Below are 9,172 nucleotides of genomic sequence, written 5' to 3' on the forward strand. Positions count from 1 at the left end.
TCGATAAAAAATTTGATGCTAACGAGTTTTGAACTCTGGCCATTAGAATTATCATCCACAGTCCAAATAGTTTTCCAATGATACCGGTGTAGTAGATGAAATATAATATGTACGCTCCTAATATAATGAGCACTAATTAGTTACCCATTTTCCTCGCAATAATTTTTCCAAAATGTAGTCATTTTCAATTATTTTTAAATATGTCAGATGATGCATGTATATATTTTATGTGACTCCCTATTTGAATTAGGATTAATTTGAAGACCCTTTTTAAAGGAGCAATACCCTGTTGGGGGACCAAAATATTGCAATTGATTTCGATCCTTTTCGTCCTTGACAAATTTGAAAATGACATCTGCATCCCAAAATTCATGCCTATTTTTTTGTTGTCCTCAATTTCTTGTTGTCCTGGACAATTCGCTTTATACTTCGTTATCCACCACATACATTCGGGACAACTCGCTTTACACCTTGGTACACACCGTGTTGATAACGAGCACAACATGTACAATTCGCTTTACACCTTGGTATACACCGGGTTTGGTAACGAGGACAACATGAACAACTCAGTTTACACTAAACTAGCACGAGATGGACCTATGGGCCCGTGCCGATGGGCTCGACTTTACAACAGGACAGTGGCGATTACAACAGAGGTTACAACGAAAAATAATATTATTTTAATGACTTCGCAACGAGGACACCGCGTTTGGTGATATGCTTTACACCACTGCCCTTTGAAAAAAAGAAAAATAGAAGTCTTCTCTTACTTTTTCGTCTGCATCTGCATTCCACCCAGAGATAAGTAAAGCCTCTAAATGCAAGAAATATACTTCTTCTTATCTCTTTGAGAAGTCTCGCTAAATCAATTAGCACTTTTTTATTGCTTTTATAATGGAAATTTAAATTACCTAATCTTTTAAGATTTAAATCAAAGATAAAACCAAAAAACCAACCTACAACATTAAACAAATCTATGAACAAAAAGATCTTTGAAGCACAAAAAAGAATTTATTCTGAGAACTACACAACAAGACAAAATCAAACCGATTTCTGCACAAATTATTTTTACGGTCAGACAGAAAACTCACTCTCAGGGAAGTTAGGGTTTGTCTACAAATAGAGATTAGGTTTTCTTATTTAGGGTTTCTCCGATGCTTCTTTGAAAAACCTGATATACTGCACAAACAAAACAAGATGAGAAACTTGTTGAAATTGGTAGGAGACGTAAAAAATAATATAGTCACAGACTAATTAACCTTATCGCTGAAAGAGGGAAAACAAGATGAGGCACTGCGGAATGGTGGAAAACCAGAGAGCTCTGGCATGAAAAATGATATACAAACTCTACTCTCCATTGTCCAGGACAAAAAAAAAAAGACTTGGGGGTCATTAGAATTTTTGTTTTAAACCTTCTCGGTACAGAGTTCCTTAGTTAGGAAATACCAATTGGCACGTCCGTAGGAGGAAAATCATAAAAAAGCCCGTCCTTTTTTCAACTATTACAACCTTTTTAAATATGTCAGATGATGTTTGTATATATTTCATGTGACTCCCTATTTTAATTAGGATCAATTTGAAAACCCATGCTCTCAAGTTTTTGAGAAAGAACCTCACATGATTAATTATAAAAGCAAAAAGAAAAGGAGAAAAAAAAGAAGACCTTATGGTATGGGTCGTGAATAATTAAAGAGCTAGGTAAATATGATCTCTCAATTGTAATCACAAGTGTTTATCAAAAAAAAAAAAATTGTAATCACAAGTCAATGATTAATTTATATATTCAGAATAATTCCTTTAGACACAGTTTAGTTGTTCGGTTTCATCTATTTTGAATAAAATAAAAGGGCATGGAGAGGTTTGTGTCTTTTTATTTTTGTATCTAAAATACAACCAAATAATTGTAAAAAAAAATAATAGAAAAGGTTGAATCGAGCTGTAGGCTCGATGATACCCAGTTTTTGTCTAAACATTTTCATTGGAAATTTAATTTAAGTTTTAAAACATATATTCCCAACAGTTTTCGTCAAGAATACTGGTATAGACTCTAAATATTAACCTGAAAAAACCAGCTTCTCTTATGATTTGTGTATCGTAAGAAAATCCCACTAACCATATTCTTTAACTAAAGTCTTGATAACGGATGATGCTTGTTACTTTTGTGTTAAACGTGAATGGGCTTCTTTTGCACTTTCACGTAAGACAGATGGAGCTATTTCATAAATTCAGTGGGATTCCATACTCTATGCTAATGACACAGATGCAATCATAAACTGCTGGAGAAGGGTTTTAATTTAATTTAATGCTGCTCTTTGGAAGAGACTTCTAGCTGTAATAACCTGTTTAATATTTTTTTCAACAATGTCTTCCCTTACAAGAGCGAAATAATATTCCCGGCAAAGCGGCAGAGAAAGAATATCATTTTTGGACGAGTTGTAGTCAACTAGGATATCTTCTGTCAAAATTTATTACTGTTTTCCTGTTATGTGTTTTTAGGGTTGTGTGGGTTTCAATTCTTATGATGTTGCTCGTTGGTTCATCAGTTTTGTTTGACTTTAACTTGACTTTAGAAATTCACGAACAACTTGATCTTCCCCGTTTTTTTGCCTATAACAAAAAATACAAAAGGTTTTCCCTAATTCCCATCCCCATTTTTCATATTTCCCATCCCTTCACAATTGTTAAAATCAATTTACTTTTAAATTCAAAAGTTTCCTATGCACCACTCATTAAAAGTCAAATTAATTATGACTATGACCATTATGAATTTTATTTGTATTATTGTTCATGAACCATTGAATCCCTTTTCCCATTAAAAATAAAATAAAAACCATCTATGTTAGAAACCCTAATTTAAATTCCAATTAATTATTATAATTTTATAGATAATTATTCAGTAAACCATTATTATGGAATATCCATTGATGAAAATCTAGAGAAAGTACTTAATCCCCAATACAATCGGTCTATGTTAATTTCATTGGATCCCAATTTATGAACAAAATTTAGAGTTGATTAATTAACTTAATTAATCACATAAGGAAGATAATCTTAAGAATATGATCATCTAATAAACCAATTGCTCCTGAACTAGTCGTGTATGTGTGCTAAGCAAATCACACCGTTTTTAGTACCATATATATACAGTAAGGTTTACTTAAATAATCCTAAACTAGATTACTGCTACAGCAGTAGGGGTCGACGGAGAAGAGTGACCCGGAGTAATATAAGTTCTCTTCATTTTTCTTGTCACCGACACTCTCGGTTATATATTCGGGCTTGGTCCTCTAGACGGCCGCTTTGTTGAGATTTTTAGTCCCATATTGTCTGGGTTACCTAAGATCCTGCGGTTTATACGAACATGGTATCAGAGCAGGTTATTTGTGTCGAGTCGTTTGACCGCACCTTTATTCCGCGTCACCCGATTTATTGTCCACATGTTAGACCCAACGAAGCTACACATGAGGGGGGGTGTTGAGATTATTAGTCCCATATTGTCTGGGTTATCTAAGATCCTGCGGTTTATACTAACATGAACTGTTGAGATTATTATTAGTCCCACATTGTTTGGGTATGTAATATCATGCTGTTTATAATTGTAATCCTTTGGACCTCTCCACTCATAGCCAATTGGTTTTAAGTTGGATGTCATATTCTAACACGCTTTCCCAGTGGGGCAAATGCTAGGAGATAAGAAAATGCACGACCATTATTATCATTCTTACCATATTCATGTCAACACCTAAAATTATTACAATCAATGTTCTAAGGAAAGGTGGTGTCTATAATGGACAAAGGAGGTCAAGGTAAATCAAGATTTGGATGGCAGAGATTATACCTTGGCCCCTTAATCCTGCCATGCCCGACTAACCGTTATAACCCTGACCCTAACCAGGACTGATGTCAACGTTAGAATCCGTGTTTTACAGTAAGCTTTTTTTTTATAGTACTTTGAATTAGCTTTTGATTGGAAGAAATATATAAGCCTTCAATCAACCTTTACAGACAACGATAGCTCGGAAGAGAATATGCATCCACAAGGGAAGATAAGGAACTTACTTTGATTGAACTCGAGGTCCCTGACTGTTAGAGATTTTTTCATTCACTTATTGCATGCGTCTAACTCCGTGGATAGAACCGTATAATCACACGTTCAAGTTTGGTCAAGCTAACAATACGTTTTCTATATCCATCTAAATGACATCATTCGCTTTCCATTGCAGCGGGACTTCAGACCCAAACCTATTGATCTTAAGTTCCACCCATATGTAATGACCAGCAATATCAATCTTCATTGGAACTTACAGTTATTAAGAAGGATTTGGAAGGACCGACGACATTAATGTTTAGATGGCGTTTGGCGACCTTTAAGTCTGTTTGTGCTTGGAAAGCTTATAAATTGCTCATGAAAGCCTCAATGTATTACTGGCACTTCCAGTTATAGGAGATATTTGTAGGGAGCTCCAGCGCTATTAACTGAAGAAGATGAATTGAATGCGACTTTAATAATAGTCAATAGATAAAGCCCATAACCAAGTTGCGCAACACTCGCTTCAGTTATAATGTATATAGATCCGGTATTGTAATGCAGTGTCAACAATGTAGCATTAGAGGTACCAGCGTTTATGTTGTTTTGCTTTTCGAGAGAAGTATTTGAAGAATGCCATGATAACGACAAAATTAAGAAACACCTTATTCCAGTGACAAATAAATTATCGCAAGGTGAGCGTCTTCCAGTAGGCACAATATTTCTCGACAATCTTTGATCCAATCTAAATATTTTAGTAAAGAATATGCAAAGTGAATTACCAATGAATTTTCCCAATTGTGGATCTGGGAACACTTTGCCAACAACCAGAAAAAGTACTGAGGTGCGAAGGGAAAAGAATTTGCTCTTGCAGTGCGAGAGCCTTTTTGAACTAGCATTTTACTGGCCGTCGGATTTGCTAAGATCTGACGTCATCTAACCAGAAATTAACCCAAGTTAATCACCAAATATTTGACTTATTCGACCGTATTTTAGTTTCTTTTTTTCGCTGAATACAATAGTAATTTGCTGCGTCTCTGCCTTTATTTGGTCTGGCCGTGAGATTTATCTGGTGTCGCCATGAGATAAAGAATCCATATTTTTTGAGAACCTAGAAAATTACTCCAGCTTTATGTTGCTGTGATAATGTGATTAGTGTTGATGGTCGTTGCTAATGGCATTGATGTTCATGTTTATGGTGATGATAATAAAGATGTAGATGAGATAATGAATCCAAGGTTGAGATGGTGAATGTCGTTCTTGGTTGGTGAGGAAAAGTTAAAAATTTAATTAAGTTGATTAATGGCCTGCTTGAACATGAGAGCTACTGATCATGATGATAACAATCGAAAAGCTTAGATTTTATATAGTTGAGACGGAGATTTGGCGTATTCTCAATGGATGAGAAACACAAAGAATAATTGCATATTTATATATCACTAATTACAATCGATATTCCTTCTTTACAAGGAATATATATAAGAGATACAGAATATACAATATTTGGTTACAAGATATATTCACATTAATACAGGATATAACTAATTTGGAAATCATAGATATACGTGACTAAGTAGTCACGTCTGTGATATATCTAACACTCACCCTCGATCGAAGCGGGTTGTCAACGACATTGAGCTTAAAGCGTAGTCGACAAAAATGATCCTTTGGTATGGCCTTCGTAAAGATATCAGCAACTTGACCGTTAGACGGAACAAAACGAACAACAAGTTGACCATTTTGAACTCTCTCACGAACAAAATGATAGTCAATTTCTATGTGTTTTGTGCGACCATGAAACACTGGATTCATTGTAAGATAGGTAGCTCCCAAGTTATCACACCAAAGAGTGAGGGGAAATTGAACAGAAGCCTTTAGTTCCCGAAGAAGAGATTCAACATACATTAATTCAGCAGTCGCAATGGCCAAACCTCGATACTCGGATTCAGTACTGGACCTAGAGACTGTACGTTGCTTATGGGAACTCCAAGAAATAAGATTAGAACCAAGATAAACACAATATCCACTCATAGAACGACGATCAAGATGGTCACACGCCCAATCAGCATTAGTATAGACCGAAAAACTAAGTTGCAAATTGTTTGCCGGACGAAGAAGAATACCAAATGTAGAAGTATGGTGCAAATAGCGAAGTATACGCTTAACAAGAGCTAAATGAGCTTCTGTAGGTTTATGCATAAATTGACATACCTTATTAACAGCAAAGGCAATGTCTGGTCTTGTCATAGAGAGATATTGAAGACCACCAACTAGACTCCTGTACAAAGTGGCATCTGACAGTAAAGGACTGTCAACTGGGTGAATATCAGTAGATGTACTAAAAGGAGTGGTGACCGGTTTCGCTCCCTGCATGTTAGCACAAACAAGAAGATCTTCGATATAACGACGTTGTGAAAGAAACAACCCACCAGAATCTTGCGCGACCTCTATGCCAAAAAAATATGAAAGAGAGCCAAGATCCTTGAGAGCAAACTCACTGTGAAGAGTACTCATAAGTGATTCTATACATGCCATAGAAGATCCCGTTAAAATTATATCGTCCACATAAACCAAAAAAAATGTAATGTCCTCAGCTGATCGTCGAATGAATAAAGAACTATCAGAAATAGAGATAACAAATCCAAGTTTCTGAAGAAAGGAGCTAAGATGAGTATACCAAGCACGAGGAGCCTGTTTAAGGCCATAAATAGATCGATGGAATTTATAAACATAGTCAGGAAACTGTGGATCTATGTAACCAGGGGGTTTCTTCATATACACTAATGCCATTGAGAAAAGCATTTTGAACATCAAGTTGACGAATAGGCTAGTGGTAAGACAAGGCTAATGTCAATACAACACGAATAGTGCACGGTTTAATAACCGGACTAAAAGTCTCACCGTAATCAATACCTTCTTGTTGATTGAATCCCATGGCAACTAGACGAGCTTTGCGACGTTCAATGGTACCATCAGGTCGTCTCTTAACACGATAAACCCATTTACAACCAATAATATTTTTATTAGGAGGAGGTGGAACTTTAGACCAAGTCCCATTTTTCAAAAGCGCATCAATTTCCAAATCCATAGGAGGTCGCTATTTTGGATCTTTCTTAGCCTGAGAATAATATGAAGGTTCAAACAAATCATCAGTAAGCTTTACATATTTAGAAGCCATAAGAACCTTCTTTTTGAAGATGCCATCTTTTCCCCGTGTAATCATGGGATGATCATTATGAACTGATGACTGCGAAGTGGCATGAGCTGGCTGTTCGTTAGAAAGAGCTGTTGCAACTTGCAAGTGGTGTGAAAGAATGAGGCAACTCAGCGTCCGGAACTTGTACTGCAGACGAGGAGGGAGGAGCTTGGTAATCATCAGAAGCTGCACGTGGTGCTGTAGACTGCACTGTAGCGGGACCCTATAATAGTTCCGAACTGTCAGGCTCTGACAATGTTTCTCGGGATAGAAATTCCACAGGGATTTCCGTATGCTGTGCTGTTCGATCAGCAACAATCTGGTGGGTCCGTCTGTTTTCATGTGGAGTCCATAACGCAGTGCTGGCAGGAGGAAGTGTAGCGGTCTGCTGTGGAGTACCGTCGGCAACAGTAAGTGTGGGTGTAACAGGAACTAGAGCAGGTGGATCGGGTGAGCCTGGTACAAAGAGTGGATCTGGTACGTTGACAGTGCAGACTGGATTCTGTTGAACAGGACTATGTAGTGCAGGTGGAGTTCTCAGTCCGAACATATTAGTGTTATTTGAACTTCCAGATACTGTAGAGTCTAAATGAGACAAGACAGTGGGAAATATATTGGAAGAAGAAGGTGACGAAAATACTTGTAAGGGTGATGGGGAAGGGGGCAACGCATCAGGGACAGTAGCAGCAAACGGGAACTTTTCTTCGACAAATATAACATCACGAGACCAATAAACTCGACCAGTGGGTAAGTGAAGACATTTATATCCTTTGCGATCGTCACTATAGCCAAAAAAAACACAAGGAGAGGTGTGGACACACGAACTACGCGGGGTCCGAATGCCCGCAATCAATTGTTAAAGTCTAAAAAGATTACGATGATGATACCCTGATGTGGGTTCATTGGCTCAAAACCCACGGGTTTATCATGGCCTCCTCCAACTTCCCCGTGCGTAGCGATTATGCATGGGGTACAAATATAAAAGGAAAGCAACATATATAAGCAAATGCATGCGGAACTAAATGAATGTAAAGTGCTGAAATGTAAATAAGATCAAGGTTTACGTGGTTCAGCACTAAGGCCTACATCCACGGGGTTTGTTGTTCTACTATATTATTCACGGTTACACGAATAGTTGAATGACTTGGGGTTTACATATTTCTCTCCACTATATTCTCTCTCTCTCTCCTGATGTTTTTTCGATCCCCCTCCCCCTTTGTGGAGATTGGGTATTTATAAGGTAGGAACGTGGGGCCCATCTCTGAAGACCGTTGGAACCTTATCTTCTAGTGTCTTGTGTCCATCACGCAGAGGTCTGCGTTTCCCCCTCGATCCCGCGGAGGCATCTTCGCTCGTTCCATAGGTCGGTCGACACGTGCACTGCTCAGAGTGTTTAATGCGGGTGGTTGAGGGGTCTGCTCGTGTCAGACAAGTGTCTTCTGCCCCTGTCAGTCCGTGTCAGCTGACTTTCTCTCCACCGTTGATCTTAGCTCCTCTTCTGGGGATGAGATAAAGCAACTCCTAGGGGTTTATTTGGTGCTTCGCGACGCATCGTGTTTTGATGTCTTGGCTTGCATGCTTTCCACGTACCTTTCTGTATACACGTGTCCGATAGTGAGATATATGTGTACACAATTTGCCCCTTTTCTTCAGGCTTAACTGACTAATGGGTGCCTTGAAGAAAAACTATCGTCGCACATTCTTCTCACTCCTAATAACTTCTCCTAGATACTTGGGCACGTCTTTTATTCGTGCATTAACTGCTTATGTAACGGGCACGTTTTCCTATTTCTCCCTTAATTTCCTCTTTTCTTTCGGGTATTTTAAGGATAGAGAGGAAATTTAATTTCATTCTTCCTAAACACTCTCTCAGTTCATTCTTCCTTTAAGTTTCCTGCCTGCCTTCATTAAACCTGTGACCTTAAATTCTTTGTCAGTCTTCATTGCAC

The sequence above is a fragment of the Papaver somniferum genome, unplaced genomic scaffold (genome assembly GCF_003573695.1).
Source record: "Papaver somniferum cultivar HN1 unplaced genomic scaffold, ASM357369v1 unplaced-scaffold_119, whole genome shotgun sequence".
Taxonomy (NCBI): domain Eukaryota; kingdom Viridiplantae; phylum Streptophyta; class Magnoliopsida; order Ranunculales; family Papaveraceae; genus Papaver; species Papaver somniferum.